General features: G+C 46.3%; 1 protein-coding gene across 3 annotated transcripts in view; it reads left to right on the top strand.

Moving 5' to 3' along the window:
- The first annotated feature begins 834 nt into the window (after nucleotides 1-834).
- The window catches only part of INSC (INSC spindle orientation adaptor protein), a 132,887-nt gene continuing 117,025 nt past the window's right edge, over nucleotides 835-16,696 (top strand). The window contains exon 1 of one of the 3 annotated variants that reach the window (XM_043902403.1): nucleotides 835-852. The gene's annotated coding sequence lies outside the window, so the exon portion shown is untranslated. Of the gene's footprint in view, nucleotides 853-1,064; nucleotides 1,189-5,098; nucleotides 5,117-16,696 lie in introns of those variants that run through there. The other 2 variants (XM_043902416.1, XM_043902408.1) reach the window with 2 other exon arrangements.

Here is a 16,696-nt window from a genome sequence, read left to right as displayed (position 1 = left end):
CAGAGAGCTGAGGTGGTGGAGCTAACGTCAGGAGCTACAGTGTGTCCATGGCTAGGGAGCAATCGTCGTTTTTAGCCAGGGCCTGAAAAAGGGAACAGGGATATAAGCATCAAGGAAGAGAGACTGAGATGGGACCTTGGTATGGTCATTGGGTCATGGAGACAGAGCTGGTTTTCCTGTCTTTGAACACAAAAGTGTGAGCATATTGACATATGGCACATGAGGGATTTAGGTTAGATGCCAAGGAGCACTTCCTTCCAATAAGTGGTTCAAAGTTGGGAACAGTGCCCTGGGGAGGTTAGGGTCTGCCGCTCCTGGGTGACCCCCACTCCCCTCCAGAATGGGTAGAGGCTCTCCCCGCCCCTGGGGGATTCACCACAAGATGGAGAGAGTTGGACGGAATGAACTTGCAGCTTCCTTTCAGTTCAAGAAGGCGACATTCCTGAGCTTTTGGGTAGGAATCAGCCTTCTTTCTAGACTTAGCTATCTGACAGTAGGTCTGGAGGGGAAGTCTGACGTGTCCCCAAGTTAAAAGGAGCCTGTGCAACCATCTTCTGTCCTTTTTGGCAGGTCGGCAAGCTTAGGGGAGTGACTTAGGTTCCAAAGGGAAGCACCTGCGGTAAATAAACCAAGTGGCCTTCCAGGCGTCTGGGGCGGGGGTGCTGCTCAGAGTTCAGAGCTCCCTCCGCAGAGCGTGTGAACCACACCCAAACCCCTCCTCGTTTTGTTTCAGCTCCAATGCATTCCTTTTCCTCTCCAGATGTTGGCATGTGGGGCACATGTGGGCACCCCCGCCGGGACGGCACCGAGGCTCCCGGGTGCTCGCCCGCTCTGACTCGGCCCCGGCCCTGGGTGAGCCGGGTCTCTAATTAGACCTGACCGCGTCCCCATTCCAGCGCGCCCCACAGCCCAGAGCGCGAGGTTTGCGCTGCCAGGGGCCCGAAATAGCCTCGGGCCGGCCGAGACTACGCGGGACAGGGGCTTGGCAGCGAGCGCGCTGTTGCCGGAGGTCCTGCGGCGGCGGCCCGGAGCGCGGGCGGGGGCAGAGCGGGGCGGGGGCGCGGGGCCGCGGGCGGCCCTCGGGCTGGGCCACCGGGCGGGTCATCGCTCGCAGCCGCCGGAGCCCCAGCTGCGCCTCCGCCGCCGGCCTGGCCGCCGCTCACACGCGCTCTCGCTCGCTGCGAGTCAGTAAGTAGACGGCGCTCCCCGGGCTGGATTCTGTGCCCAGCCTGGTCGGGGCAGAGCCTTCTTGTGATTGTGTGGATAGTATGTGTCGGTGTGTCAGTGTGAGTGCTCGTGAGTGCGAGCGAGCTGCAGAGGGAGGGAGTGTGTCTGGGCCGGCATGTGAGCATATGGAAGTTTCTAGCATGCGTCCTAGGGTGTGAACGGGGGTGACAGGGTGTGCGTCTCTGTGCTTGGCGGCCTGGCGTGTCCGCGGACCTGGAGTGTGTCCGCAGGTGGCACACGCTGTCCTGTGTGGACTGGGTCAGTACTCTTGGAAGTGCAGGCTCAAGTGTGTGGCAGGCAGGCTCCACGGGGCTGAGCCAATGTGTGAGCTGGATGCCTGTGAGCGAGCAGATGAAGGCAGGGGCCGGAGGATAAGGAGTGTTATCTGAACTCAGACTTTCTAGGGTGACCCGACTTGTCCCCAGCTGGGGTGTCTTCTCTGTGGGTCAAGTGGCTTTGGTTTCTCAGGACTCTGAGCAAGGCTCAGTTCCAACACCGGAGAGAAGGAGGTTCCAAGCCAGCTGTGGAGACAGCCCCAGGGGCACATCGGAAGGAGGCAGGAGGACCAGGGCAAGAGCAGACCACTCACCTGCAAACACTCACAAGGCAGCCACATGCTCGCAGCTGCTCATGTGTGCACACCTTCCTGCCACTCACACCACTCTCACACGAGTGCAAACACTCGTGTGCTTTTAGCACAATAGTGACACATACCCAACAGGTACCTCCATGTGTGAAACACATGTGTGCAAACTGGGTCATCCAGTCTCAGCCTCTACGGTCTCTTTAGCCTCCAGTCTCAGCCTCTACAGTCTCTTTAGCCTCCATGTGGCACCTTGGACAAGTCTAAGAGACTGGGTCGGAAATATCTTAAGTCTGGGGCTTTGGCTGGGGGGTGAGGGCAGATGCTGACACAGTGCCTTCAGAGGATCCCATTTGATCTGGACCTGAGGTTGCTCTTGGAATAGTCTTATCCTCTTAGAGGTGAGAAGGACCATCTGGCAAGGCAAACAGGGCCAGTCTGGGGTATGAGGCAGAACTCAGCACCTTTGATTTGCTCCAGGCTCTAGTTTATTCTCTGGATTGCCCCTGCAGCAGAGAAGCAGTGAGCCTTCTGTGGGTTGGGCCCAGGCAGTCATTTGACAGGGAGGAGAAGTGAGTTGTCTCTACTGACTCCTTCTCTATTTTGGTTTTAGTCAACCCTGTTTTGAGTCTTCTGTCTGCAGGTGAGGCTGGAAGGGAGGGCCTTGCTTTGCTTCTTCCCGGTGGTTATCTCTTTTCTTAACAGAATCTGGTTGTCCCTGACCCCTCCTCCCCCTGGGGACTCCTGGGGACACACTCAACAGTGTGAGTGGATGGAAGAGTAGGTGCTCCCAAATAGCAGCTGGCTGTTGCCGCTGTTATCGTGGCATCTAGACCGCTCCCATCCTGACCATTCTGCTGTGGACAGGCCTCAGTGAGGTGCCCTCACTAAATGTGCTCCTTTCGTTGGGAAGTTAGAAAGATGACACTGACTTTCTCTTCCCTAGTGTTTATGGTTTGGTCTAAGGAGAGCCTGGTTTCTCATCCCACCAGCTTTTCTCTCATGCAGGGGAGCAGATGGGCTTCAGCCATTTTCCTGAGGATGTGCTGGAACCTAGCTTTCCCTGGCCTGGTCCTCCACCTACCCTTGGGGATGGTTTAATATGGGTAGGCTGTGGGTAGTTGGGCAGCCTTTTGCAGAGTGAAGCTGGTGGGGAGGGAGGTCTGTGTGCCTTCCCTAGCCTTATTGTTTGTGGGCGTCCCCAGCCACCTTAAAACTCAGAAAAGACTCTGGAAAACTGAGGTACCCACCGTGAGTCCTAGGCTGGTTCCCCAGTTTTTAATTCATCAGATACATACATCTAACAATCAGAATTTTAGAGCTACAATTAGGACTCACAGGGCATCAAGGCAGCCTTATTAAGTTAACATAGTTCCAACTTAAAGAAGAGAACTCAAAACAACTGCAAAAATGGTAATAGTAACAACTGCTATTAGTTGAATCTATAATACATGCTTCATTTCATTTACTTTTCACAACAACCTTATTAGGTTAATAGTCTCCTCCCTCCTTGTTTTCTCTAGCAAGGAAATTGAGGCTTAGAGTGCTCAAGAGATTTCTGTAGGTCTGTGTGACTCTTGAGCTCATGACAAAACCTATGTTTCCCTTCTTACACTGGCTGCCAGGAAGCTCTTAGTTCATCATATTTGCTTCATCCTAGTAAATGTATTCATTGGAACCCTGGCTTTGACTTTTAATTTCTGCTTTAATAGCTTTATAGTACATTCATCTTTAACTGTAAACTTTTACATCCTTTGTAGAGAGAGATCAGAATAAATTAACAAACAATCAACAATTAAGCATTTTATTGGTCTCTGAGAATGAGAACCATGCTGCATAGAGTTTTGGGGGACATCTCCAATTTCAAATATTTCATCTGGCTTTCAAACCGTATGTTTCAATTTTGACTTCTATATTTTTGGTCTGTAGTTTGTGACCATGTCTTGGGGCTTTTCTTCCTAGTGGCTCTGGGAGAAAATGCCCATCTCTGTGCTGGCTCAGACAATGGGGATTGTTGCGAATGAATTGGGCCATTGATAAAGTTCCCCTCCTTTGACTGCTTCAGCTGCCAGCTTCTCCCTGTCTCAAAAGCAGGAGTGTCTGGGTGCCCAAAGGAGTTTGACCTCTGCCCTCTGCCCGGCCCTGGCCCCATGGCCACCCTGTTCCTTATGTGATCCGGCCTAAGCCCCGGGCCCTGCTGGGAGGTCTGTGTCTCTTGGACCTGGCTCAGCCTCCCTCAGTGTGGATCACATGGTCTCTGATCAGGGATGGCGTTTCTGGAGCCAGAGCTCAGTATGAGGAATGTGGGCTTTGGAGTGTGGAACACACAAAGGGCCCCTGTGCCCCCTTCCCTGGACCTGGGAGACCATAGGCTAGTGCTCACTTATTTTTCTTTTTCCCCATGAGGGGCTATCATCTCTGCCACGTGGTCAGAAAGTCATTTGTCACCTCTTATCTGCAAGAGAAGTGTGTCAACAGAGTCATCTGAAAGCGGGGCAGGGCTGCAGTCACATTGTAAAGTTGGCAAAACCCCTAACTAATTTACTGTAAGACTGATTCTTTTAGCCTACCTGAGACTGTCCGTATTTGGAAAGGGGAGGAGTGGGAGTCAAGGCTTAGCCCTAGAGATTACAGAGAAGAGTGTGACAGAAGATGAGATGGTTGGATGGCATCACTGACTCCATGGACACAAGTTTGAGCAAACTCAGGGAGATAGTGATGGACAGAGAAGTCTGGCCTGTGCTGCAGTTCATGGGGTCACGAAGAGTCAGAACAACAGCAGCAATAGAGATTACTCAATAGGACTCCCATGGTGGGCTTTAAGGTTTTGTGTTGAGCTCTGGCTTCTCAATATGCGTTGAATCACCTGACACTGGCATCTGTTTCCCATGTTCAAGGTGAAGTCTCCCAGAGGCACTCCCCTTTATAGGGGAGGAATAGTTGCTGGCCTGGAGGACTCTAGGAAGTGTCTGGTGCTGGGTGGTGTGCTGGTGGGTTGAGGTGGGTGAGGGGTTTGTTCCTTCCTGGGTAAATGCCACCTCAAAAAGGTAAGACTTGATTACATCTCTGCTGGGAATTTAAGCTAAAACAGGTTTAAAATCCAGTAAGAGAGCCTCAGGTGAGGCAGTCAGGACTTCTGTGGGAGAAGGCTTCTCAGTTACTCACATTCTTTAGTTTATCTACTAAAGGTCAACTCCCTTGTTAGGTTCTTTGCATCTTTTGTTTCAGGAAACCCCCACAGGGAAACTGAAGCACAGTGGTTAAATGATTAGCCCGAAGGTGGAGCCAGCAAAAGTTCCATCCCAGGTCTGTCTGATGCCAGAGACTGTGGTGAAGACTCTGTGGTCTGTGATCCTTTGACCACCCCCCAGCTCAAAGACCCTGGAAGCAAGCAAGTCCGGGCCTTTGGGCCTACTGCGGGAGAGCTGAAGGCTTGCCTTCTCTGCCTCTAGGACCTTAATATCATTGGTGTCATTAACCTTCCTGGCCTCAGATGGGGACTGCTGCTCTGTGGGAAGCAGGGGTGGGATGGGGAAGGCCTCCCAGGAGGGTGGGAACCCCCTGCCAACCCCACCACCTCCCTGCCAACCACTCCCTTGGGGTGGGCTCCTGTGGCTTTACTTCTTCCCTGGAGCAATTTCTGTCCTGGAAACCGAGCCTCCACCCAGATACTGTGATCCAGCCAGCCCGGTCTCCCCTCTTCCAGCTGCATGGTGCCCTCAATGCCAAGCTCTGGGGGAGTCCTGAATCCTCTGAGGACGTCTCTGGGCATACCAGACCTCATTCGGCGTGAGGCAGCGTCTGTAGGCGTCAGCAGTTTGGCTGGGTAATTGTGTATGGTGTTCACTTTCTGCTGGAGAAATGGAGGTTTTGTCTTACAAACCAAATATCCTGGGTTTGGAAACCATGTGAAATGCATGTTGTCTGGAGGTGTGGGCTGCACTGTGGGTCCGTGTGTGGTGCTGGTTTAAAAGACATGATCAGCGGACAGAACATTTGACTCGGCGCCACTTGTTGCCTCTGATGGAGGGTCAGAGGTGGGCTGCGTATGCCAGCAATGTGCAGAGAAAGAGAGCATGGGCTTTGCTGTCAGATCTGACTTGGAGCCCGTTTTCAAGTCTGTAAGAAGGGGTTCCTTATAATGCAATGGTGATGCTAGAACTGGAAAGTTTATTAAAGCATGGTGTCCAGCATAGAACAGGTGAACTATAAATGGCATATTCTTCCTTCTCGTCCCACTTTCCTTCTGGAAAAGAACACTAGGCTGATGACAAGAGGTCCAGATTCCAGCTCTAGCTCAGCATCTGGGTACTCTGTCTTATCTCACCCTCTCCGGGCCTCACTTTCCTCATGTGTAAAAAACTAAAAAGAACTAATTTCTTTTATTCTTCTGTATTTTTTTGAGGATTGTGAAAGAGACTGAAGTCAGGGGCTCTCTTGGAAGGTGCAGAAAAATTTGTCCCTATTGTTCTTGTATCCATGCTGCAGTGTTAACTGAGATCCTGTGAGGTTCTTGGACCCATGCAGAGCACCGAGCAGGCAGGTGTCAGGAGTTTCCTGGTCCTCAAGTGGCAAGACAGGCTTGTGAACAAACAGTGACAGGCTTCTCTGTGGGACAGGATCGTGGCAGGTATTGGTGTATCAGAAGAGGAAATGTCTGTCACCCCCAACTGGGGCAGTCAGGGAGGCCTTCCATGAGCTGAGAATTCCTGGTCTGGATCTGGAAAGATAACCAGAAGATTCCAGAAGGCTGAGAGGAGGGCCAAGAGACCAGCATAGGCTAAGGCACAGAAGCTTTGTCTTGTGTGGTAAAGCTTGGGGGATTTTAGGCTGTGAGGGTACTGGCTAGTAGTGACTAGAAGGAGAGAGAGAGAGTGTGTCAGGGCTGGCTGACTGTACTGAAGTGGTCAGATTTTTATCATGACAGTTATGAGGTACTTTAAACACGGGGAGGGTCATGGTTGGACATGGGCTCACTCATTCATTCAGCAAATATAAAAACAATTTTATATCACCTTTAATTTTGATATATCAAAGTAGTGAAAATTTGCAAGACTGGTAAAAAAAAGATCCTTTATCTGCAGCCTTTAATCAGTTACAAGACACTGCATTTACTTCATTTTTTCCCCTTCCTTCTCTATCTGATAATATAACATATGTTATTTTACTATTTATGTATATTTCAATTGGGAATTTCCCAGGTGGCTCAGTGGTAAAGAAAATGTCTGCCAATGCAGGAAATACAGGAGACAAGGGTTCCATCCTGAGTAGGGAAGATCCCCTGGAGGAGGAAATGGCAATTTGCTTCAGTATTCTTGCCTAAGAAATCCTGTGGACAGAGGAGCTTGGCAGGCTACAGTCCATGGAGTCACAAAGGAGTCAGACATGACTGAGAAAATGAGCATACATATTTAAATTATCTGTATAATTTATACTTTATTGTTCATTTATTATAATGATGTATATTTATGATTTTATCATGTATATATGAATACATGTAACATATTCATATTTCTGATCAATTTGAGTAAATTGAAGACATGGTGCCTCTTTGCCCATAAATACTTAAGTGTGTATTTCATTTAAAAAAGGATATTCTCTGACCACAATACAATTATGTCCTAATAATGTGTCTATAGCTCTCCTGTCTTCTTTGCCCTGTTCAGGGTCCAATCTATAGACTGCATTTAGTTGTCATGTTTCCTTAGTCTCCTTTAATTTGGAGCAGTTCCTCTGCTTTATCTTTCTTGATATTTGTGTTTTTGAATGGCATAGGCCAGTCATTATGTTGAGTATCCCTACATTTGGGCTTATCTAATGGTTTTGCATGACTGGATTCAAGCTATGCATGTTGAGCAGGAGTACCACTAAAGTAAGCTTAGCATAGCAGCAAGCACAGGCTGTGGGGACTGTCCCAGAACTGATGATGGGAGCTTTCGTCACTTGCTTGAGGTGATGTTCACCAGTTTCTTGACTGTGCAATTACTGCTTTTCCCTTTGTAATTAATAAGTAACTTATGGAGAGTTACTTTGAGGTTATGTAACTATCCTGTTCCACATCAAATGTCTAGCCATTAATTTCATCATCATTGATCCTTTTGAATCCGTCATTTCTTCTATACTAGTAGGCATTTTACTGTAGCAAAAATCTTTCCCTTCTCCCTTTCTTTCTCTCTTTCTCTCCCCTTCCTTCCTTCCTTCTTTCATTACTATGAATGCATAGATTCTTAATTTATTCAGTGGGTTAATAAATTTGTATATTTTATTTTGATGTTCAAATTGTCCCACAGATTTGATCAGTGGGAGGCTCTGCAAGTTGGCTCCTGTTTCTTTTGAACTTCCCCCATCCTTCTCTGAGCACTTGCTTACTGTTGCTCTGGCAGGATGTTCCAGACTCATCTTGTTCTTTCCTTGCTCCAGCCCTGAAATTAGTCATTTCTCCAGGGAGTCCCGGATCCTTTTAGAAACCAAAACCTGGGGCTGCATGTGCTCCCTGTTACTCACGTGCCATTGCTGTTATGCCCTCTTAGCAAACAGAGCTAGGGCATATAGTTATAATAAAAAATAAAACAAATTATCATGTATTTTTAGAAAGAAAAAACCCAAGTGACTGAGAGAGAGTGAGTGAAAAGGTAGGGGTGCTTTAGATGACTTTCCCAAACCCAGGGGTTTAAACCTGCATCTCCTGTGTTTCCTGAATTGTAGGTGGACTCCCTATCCACTGAGCCATTGGAGAAGCCCTAATAAAAAATAAAACAGATTATTATATATTTTTAGAAAGAAAAAAACGCGAGTGACTGAGATAGAGAATGAGAGGGTAGCATTGCTTTAGAAGGGTAGTCAGGGACGGACTCTTTGAGGAAGAAGACAGTATTTAGAAAGACCTACAGTGTGGAATGGATGGATTGGAAGGAGAGAGAGCTTGGGGATTGTTTTATTTATCCAGGCAATAATTATGAGGACCTGAAATAAGTCAGGGTAGAGGGAAGGTAGAATCAGGTAACTGGTTGAATGCAGAAGGTGAGGGAGGTGAAGGAGGGAGGTTGACATCTCCAAAACCTCTCAAACTGAGCATGTGCAAAATGGAATTTGTGCATTCTTGCTCAACACTGTCCTATTCATGTGTGGTCCTCTTCAGGACTGAGCAACTTTCACTTCACTTCACTTCAGGTATTTCAGATCTTACTGAATGGCTCCTTCATCTATATATCTGCATGTGTAAGAGAGAGCTGGCAGTCATCTTCAATACTTTTCTCTTTTAAAACTCATATCCAATCTACCACCAAGTCTGTTGGTGTTCTCTTGAAAATATGTCTCCAATCTATCACTTCTGTCTCCATCCCCACCAGTATCACCTAGTTCAAGGCACTACTTTCGTCTTCCCAGAGTATTGTGAGAGCTTGCTAACTGGTCTACCAGTACCCATGCTGGCTTCCTCCAATTTGTCCTCACACAACCGCCTAGTGCACTTCAAAACACAGCTCATGTCATTTCCCTCCTTAAAAATACTTCAGGTGTTTCCTATTGATCTTAAGCTAAAGACCAGCCTTTTCAGTAAGTCCTACAAGGTCTTGTGTGTCTAACCCCTGCCTCCACTCCTGTGTCCTACCCAGTTCTCTTTTTCCTCTCTCCTGGCCTTGTCTCAGACCCTTGGGCGCATCAGGCCTCCTACCACAGGCCTTTGAATTTGCTTTTCTTCTGCTTAGAACACTCTTCCTTCGCGTCTTCACCTACTGAATTCCTTTTATGTCTCAGCTTTCAGTTCAGCTGTCACTTCCATGGCCTCCATGATTAGGTCAAATCCCATTCTACAAAACTTCACAGTACCATGTACTTCCTTCAGGTTTATCATAGTTGTGATTTTACATTTATTGACAATTATTTCATGATAGTTAATGCTTACTTTTCTTATTTGATGATGAGTTTTGCTCATTGCTTTATTCTAGCAGTTAGCATGTTACTGATGCCTGCCACAAATATTCATGGGATAAATGAATGAATAAAATTTTATCAGCCAAGCAATCAGATAGATGGTGGTGCCATTCAATAGAATAAAAATTCTAAAGAAGAAGTAGATTTGGGGAGGAAGGTTATAATTCATTTTAGGACATGTTACATTTGAGGTACCTGTCAACCACATGGCTGCCTCCCAAACATCTTACTGTCTTTGGGCAAGCAAACTAGACTGCTGTTCAGGAGCTTTGAGAGGACTGGTGATAGATGGCATCTAATTCCTGGATGATTTTAAGAAGTTCCTGGATAAAATAGCTAAGTCTCATGGCCTCCCTGAGCTGTAACTTACTTTCTGGGTTTGTAGAGGATACAGGAGATCTGAGAGGCCTTCATGTGGTTTTATCTGCCTCCTTGCCTGCTACAAAGGATTTAACAAACATTTACGAAGGCTTCTTGGAGACTGAGAATCACTTGCCTGATTCATATCAGTCAGGAGTTGCCAACCTCCTTGCCATCCCTGAGACTGCCCTGAGACAGGCGGAAAAGAGAGTTCAGAGATAGGGTCGTGCCAAGCCCAGTGAGGTGTCCTTGCAGAGATGCCAGTGGCGCTGGGATGGAGATCGCATTCAGTCACTCCGGCCCACCCACTCCTGGACTCCTCACTCGCTCACTCTATATATATTTCACCTTCACAGTCACTTGCTCACCCACCCACCTATCCATCTGCAAGCCAGAGTTTATGTTGGGTCTGTAGCAGGGCTCAGGGCTGGTGAGTTACCCTCACCTGCCTTTCCTTCATCCCTCTTGCATATGGTCCTCGAAGTCCAGGAGCCCAGGTGAGGCGACATCGGGGTGGGGAGGCATCACTATGCTGGTGGGGGCCCTGTGTGCTTGCAGCCTGTTAACAGGAAGAGAGGGAGATGCTGCCACACTGCCTGTTCCTCTTGTTTCACTTCTTGCTTTTCTAGTGTCCCATTCCCTCTATCAATGGTGATGAGAGCTTAGGAATTAAGCTCCTTAATCAGATAGATGGTGGTAGCTGGTTTCCGCAGAAGTACTCAGAGCTCAGGCTTAAAAGGGAAAGAGAGACACAGCTCCCCAGGAGCCCCATCATGGAAGAGAGGACGCTTTTGTTTTCTTCTTCAGTTTCACCAGAATTGCCCTTTTAACCCTATGGAATTTGCAGAGAGGCTGGGGGTGGGGAGGGCGGGACAGCAGGGTTTAAAATGTGGCATTTAGAAACCAGGCAGTGGACTGATCCTGGCCCTACCCCTCTAGAAGCTGCTCTTTTGGTTCTCTGGGGTTTGTCATTTACAAAGAGACCCCCAGAATGTGCGCTGTCCATCTGCCGCAACATCAGACAGGGCTGGGGCTGAGCAGACATAGGACAATGGCAGCCACATCAGATAAGAGCATCTTGGAAACATGCCTGAAGGTGTCCAGGATCAGCTACAGACTGCCTCACTCATTCCCTCCCTCCCTTATTCATTCAACGATGATCTATTAATACTTAGCACCTACTCTGCGCCATGCATTGTTCTAGGCACTGGAAATAGAACAGCAAGCAAAACACTTGCTCACAGAGAATTTGCTTTCTGTTGTGGAAAGACAGACAGTAAACTGGTTGATCTGTGCAAAATGATGCTGAGTGCTGGGAGAAATATAAAAGATACAAAGGGAGTCCCAAGTGTGAGAGGGGACTTACACATTTATGCTAGGTCAAGAGGTTCTCTCTGTTATGTGGCCATTTAAACAGAGGCCAGAAGGCAGTGAAAGGGCTAGCTATGTGAATATTGAGGGGGAGGAGCAGTCAGCACTTCAATGGTCTGAGTGCCCTGTGGTCTGGGTCGGGGTGGGGGGGTGCAGTCTGAGTAAGCTTCTAGGAGGAGCTTTTAAGGAGCAGCATTTAAGCTGCATCTTGACGTGTGGGGACAGCAAGTCAGTCCTGAAGAATAGCAGGAAACTTGCCTTGAAGCGTGAGTTTAAGGGGAGGGTTTGGTAAGGCCCAAAGGGGTGGGTGGGGTAGAAACAGGACCTGGAGAAGGATAAGCACCAGGCTCAGGAGCTCAGATCTGAGATGAGAGGCATGGGGGAGCCACTGCAGATTTTCAAGGAGATGTTATGACGAGAGCCGTATTTTAAGAGGCTGCAGCTAACGTTAGAATAGTCTGGGGGCTGTGCAACCATCAAGAAGACAATTGCCTTGTGTGAGCCTCCATGGTCTTATTGCCCACCAGGACCCTGAGATTGGGAGGAATATTGGGGTGGCCCCCAGATGCACAGCAGGTAGGGATGCAGTGATGTGGGGCTGTAATGGCCAACAGAAGAAGCAGGTGATGAAGTAGGTTTCACTGGGACAAACCCCAGATGTGTCCTGGAACTTGAAGTTGTCTTTGAGCAAAGATCACGGAGAAGCCTGGGTTCTGGGCAGAGCAAGTTGCAGAAAAGACTTTGGGTCTCATCTCTGGCCATGAGGCTTCTGCCGAGGGGGTCCTTGGGTTGTAGGAACATTATGTTCAAAGCAGAGCTTCATAGATGGGAAATTGGAAGTCCAGAAAAGGAGCATAAATTATCGAACGCCATACAGGAGCACGTGTGGCAGAGAAAGGTCAAGCATCTTATTTGAACTCATCTTGGAAGAATTACTATGCCTTATTTAATTTTACATTTATATATATATCTTTTAATGGAAGAGGAGATTCTAAGAAAAAGGAAATTGTTTTATGCATCTGCTTCTCCATCATCTAGCTGCAGCCTGATACAGAGCAAATGCTCTCTTGACATGGACCAAGGCTGATGTGAGACTGGTCTCAAGATGTGGGAGCAGAAAGAGCCACCTGTGAGTCGGGGGAGAGCTTGGCTCTGGATCCCTCATGTACTCCTGTGGCCTGGCCTGCAGCCATTTCTACCTCAGTTAGACTCAGCTCTTGGTCAAGGGGCCATGGATTTGAGGGAGTAAGGGGGCTGCTCTCAGAAGGGTGTCTGCTGAGAGGGAGAGGTGACAGGTGTGAGGGGCTGGATGTCTTCGGTCTGACGCCATTGCAAGAGAGGTCCTGCCCAGCTTGAGAGAAGAGCCTTCAGGGGATTTCACGGCCTCTAGATGGGCACCTGGGATGCACGTTTATATATAAGTGCTGTGCTTGGTCTGGCCTGAGGCTGGGCTCCCAGAAGTTCACCAAACACATTTACCTGTTCCCGTGCTGTCCCAAGGAGCTGAAGGCCACACTTTTAAGAAGAGGTACTGTTGTTTGCCCACAGCATGCAGAAGTCTGACTTAACAGCAAGATTTCAGATGGAACCGTCCTCTGATATGCCTCCATCCTCCCATTCAGGATCTTAGTGGGAAGGGATGAGCAGGGGACAGTTTCCTGAAAAGTCAGAGGGATTCATGCTGTAGCTCCTGCCAGTCCAGACCCTGGGGTCTGCGTCAGCCCTGGGCGAGTCATTGCTTCTTAATCTCTTGGTCAACACAATCTGTTTGTCTTGTACTACGGTGTTGACAGAGGGATTTCCACACGGAGATGAGTGAGTAATAGGCATGAGCAAACTGAACCTGTAGACAAAGGAGAATAAGTGCCCTGAGTTTGGCATCCCTCGGTGAATGTCCTGGGAGAGGCAGTGGGGTTTTCTTCAGGTGTGGGGTCATCACACTTTTGAAGGTAGTAGCATCATGAATTAAGACCAGGTTTTGGACAGAACCTGGGAGGAAGGAAAGAAGAACTTGAATTCTAATCTGGGTTCAGCCACAAATTTCCCCTGTGACTTGGGCAAGTCTTTTGCCTTCTTTCAACCTCAGTTTCCTTTGTCATGAACCACAGGGTTGAAAGAGAGGATTCCTGAGGATCTGTCCTATAACCTTCCCGGTTTATTGCTTACATAATGCTAAGGAATTTTGGTTGACACCTTCACTTTGAGATTTCTATCCTGGCCCAGGTCTCTTTTACTTTGCCTGAAATTCTACCTTTATAAATTCATGCCTTTGGTTCTTTTAAGAGACTCATATCCATATTGACTAATGGAATCCTTATTGTTTTTATGACCTCGTATAAGGATACAAAGCAGTGTAATCTCCTTGTATTTCAGACTTTACAGCAACTGTACTGGGTAATCAAAGATACATTATTATTTCCAGTTTGCACATGAAGAAAGAGGCCCAGAGAAGTTAAGTAGTTTGACAAAGTTCATGAAGTTAGCTTAGTTGAAGCTGCAGGTTTCTTGGCTGTTGGCTTATATTCTTTGGTTCTACCATTTGGGTTTGGAAAGGGGGTTCTAAGGACTGCATGGGATGCAGGTTGTGTTTATCAGATGGCACAAGTATCAAGATGACAGCATCCACCCCCACAAACCTGGACCATGTAAGCTGAAGTGTTCTCAGCCTGGGGCAGCCGCACCCAACCCAGACACAGTTGTGAGGGGCTGTGCTGGCCTCTGTGTCTGGTGATGCAAAGGCAGGTCAGAGCAAGAAGCAGGTCCTCTGCAGCAGGTTTAGCATTGATGGTACTGTGCTCTTGTCTGCCATAGACTCTTTTAGCAGGGTGCGGGGTAACTGGCCAAGCACAGGTCTTTCTTTCTATCCACCCCCCCAGATTTATTGAGCTATAATTGACACATAGCATTGTATAAGTTTAAGGTGTATAATGTGATGAGTTGATAGACATATTTATTGTGAAATGATTACCACAGTAGGGTTAGTGACACATTTGTCTTCATACATGGTTACCTTTTTATTTATGTGGTGAAATATTTGAAGATCTGCTTTCTTAGCAACTTTCAAATATACAATACAGTATTGTAAACTATAGTCACCATGCATACATTACATCTCCAGGACTTATTCATCTTATAACTGCAAATTTGTACCCTTTGGCCAATATCTATTCATTTCTCCCAACCCTCCGGGTAACCAACAATTGACTTTCTGTTTCTATAGTTCCGCTCTTCTAGATTCTACATATAAACGAGGTCATTTGTCTTTCTCTGTATGACTTATTTCACTTTGCATAGTGCTCTCGGGGTCCATCTATATTGTCACAAATGGCAGGACTTCCTTCTTTTTATGGCTAAATAATATTCCATTGTGATACACACACACACACACATATGTGTATATGTATGTATATTATTTTTCTTTTTTTCTTTATCCATTCATTGAAGGACCCTTAGGTTGTTTCCATATCTTAGCTATGATGAGTAATGCTGTAAAGAATATGGGGGTGTAGATATCTCTTAGAGACAGTGATTTCATTTCCTTCAGACATACACCTAGAAGTAGAATTGCTGGATCACATGGTAGTTCTATTTTTAATTCTTTTGAGAAACCTCCATAATGTTTTCCACAGTGGCTGCACCAATTTACATTTTCACCAGTAGTTCTCACTAATTCTCTTTTCTTCACATCCTCACCAATGCTTCTATCTTGTCTTTTTTATTATAACCATTCTAACAGGTGTGAGGTGATATCTCATTGGATTTGCATTTTCTGATGATTGGTGTTAAACACGTTTTATTTCTGGGCTCATGATTCTTTTCCTTTGATCTTTGTGTCTATTTTTATGCTAGTCCCATGTGGTTTGGATACTATTTGTCATCGTTTAGTTGCTAGTTATGTCTGATTCTTTTTGTGACCCTGTGGTCTGTAGCGTGCCAGGCTCCTCTGTCCATGGGATTTCCCAGGCAAGAATATAGGAGTGGGTTGCCATTTCCTTCTCCAGATGATCTTTTTGACCTAGAGATCGAACCTGCATCTCCTGCCTTGGCAGGAGGATTCTTTACCACTGAGCCACCAAGGAAGCCCTTGGATACTATAGTTTTGTAATATAGCTGGAAATCAGAAAGTGTGATGCTTCTAGCTTGTTCTTTCTCAAGATTGCTTTAGCTATTTGGGGTCTTTTGTAGTGTTATATGAGTATTAGAATTTTTAAAAAAAATCTCTTAAAATTCCATTAGGCTTTTAGTAAAGATTACATTGTCTGTAGATAGCTTTGTGTAGTATGAACATATTAACAATGTTAATTCTCCATGAACATGGACCATCCATTTCTTTGTGTCTTCTTCAGTTTCTTTCACCCATGTCTTATATTTGTCAGCATACAGATCTTTCACCTCCTCAGTTAAATTTATTCCTAAATATTTTATTCTTTTTGATGATATTGTAAATGGGATAGTTTTCTTTGTTTGTCAAATGGTTTGTAGTTAGTGTATTAAAAATGCAGCTGATTTTTTGCAAGTTGATTTTGTATCTTGAAAAAAAAAAATGTACTGAACTCATTTATGATTGTAGTTCCAACAGTTTTTTGGTGGGGTTTTTAGGGTTTTCTATATGTAAGATTATATCATCTTGCAAAAAGACATTTTCACTTCTGCTTTCTGGTTTGAGTGACTTTTGTTGTTGTTGTTGCTTAATTGTTCTGGCTAGGACTTTTAGTATCATGTTGAATAGGAGTGTGACAGTGAGTACCCTTGTCTTGTTCTTGACCTTAGAAGAAAATCTTTTAATCTTTCACCACTGAATATGATGTTAACTGTGAATTTGTCATATCTGGCCTATTATGTTGAGGTATACACCTTCTGTATTCCATTTATTGAGAGTTTTTCTCATGAGAGGGCAACATATTTTGTTAAATGCTTTTTCTGCATCTACTGAGAAGATCATATGGTTTTTATCCTTCATTCTGTTAATACATATATTATATTTATTGATTTGTGTATGTTGAACCCTCCTTGCATCTCAGGATAAATTCCACTTGATCATTCAGACTGAATTTAGCAGCATGTTAAAAGGATCGTATACCAGGTCTTCTTAATTAACCTTCCATTTCTCATTTTCAGAAGCTTTCTCATATGCTTGTCCTGGAGATGGGCTAGCCTTTTCTGTCTGCAGAAGGGCTCTCTGAGAGCAACCCTCTTAGCTGTTTCTCTCTAGCAAAACCAGCT

The sequence above is a fragment of the Cervus elaphus genome, chromosome 1 (genome assembly GCF_910594005.1).
Source record: "Cervus elaphus chromosome 1, mCerEla1.1, whole genome shotgun sequence".
Taxonomy (NCBI): domain Eukaryota; kingdom Metazoa; phylum Chordata; class Mammalia; order Artiodactyla; family Cervidae; genus Cervus; species Cervus elaphus.
The sequence above is the reverse complement of the archived record's forward strand: the minus strand, read 5'-3'. Positions and strand labels throughout refer to the sequence as shown.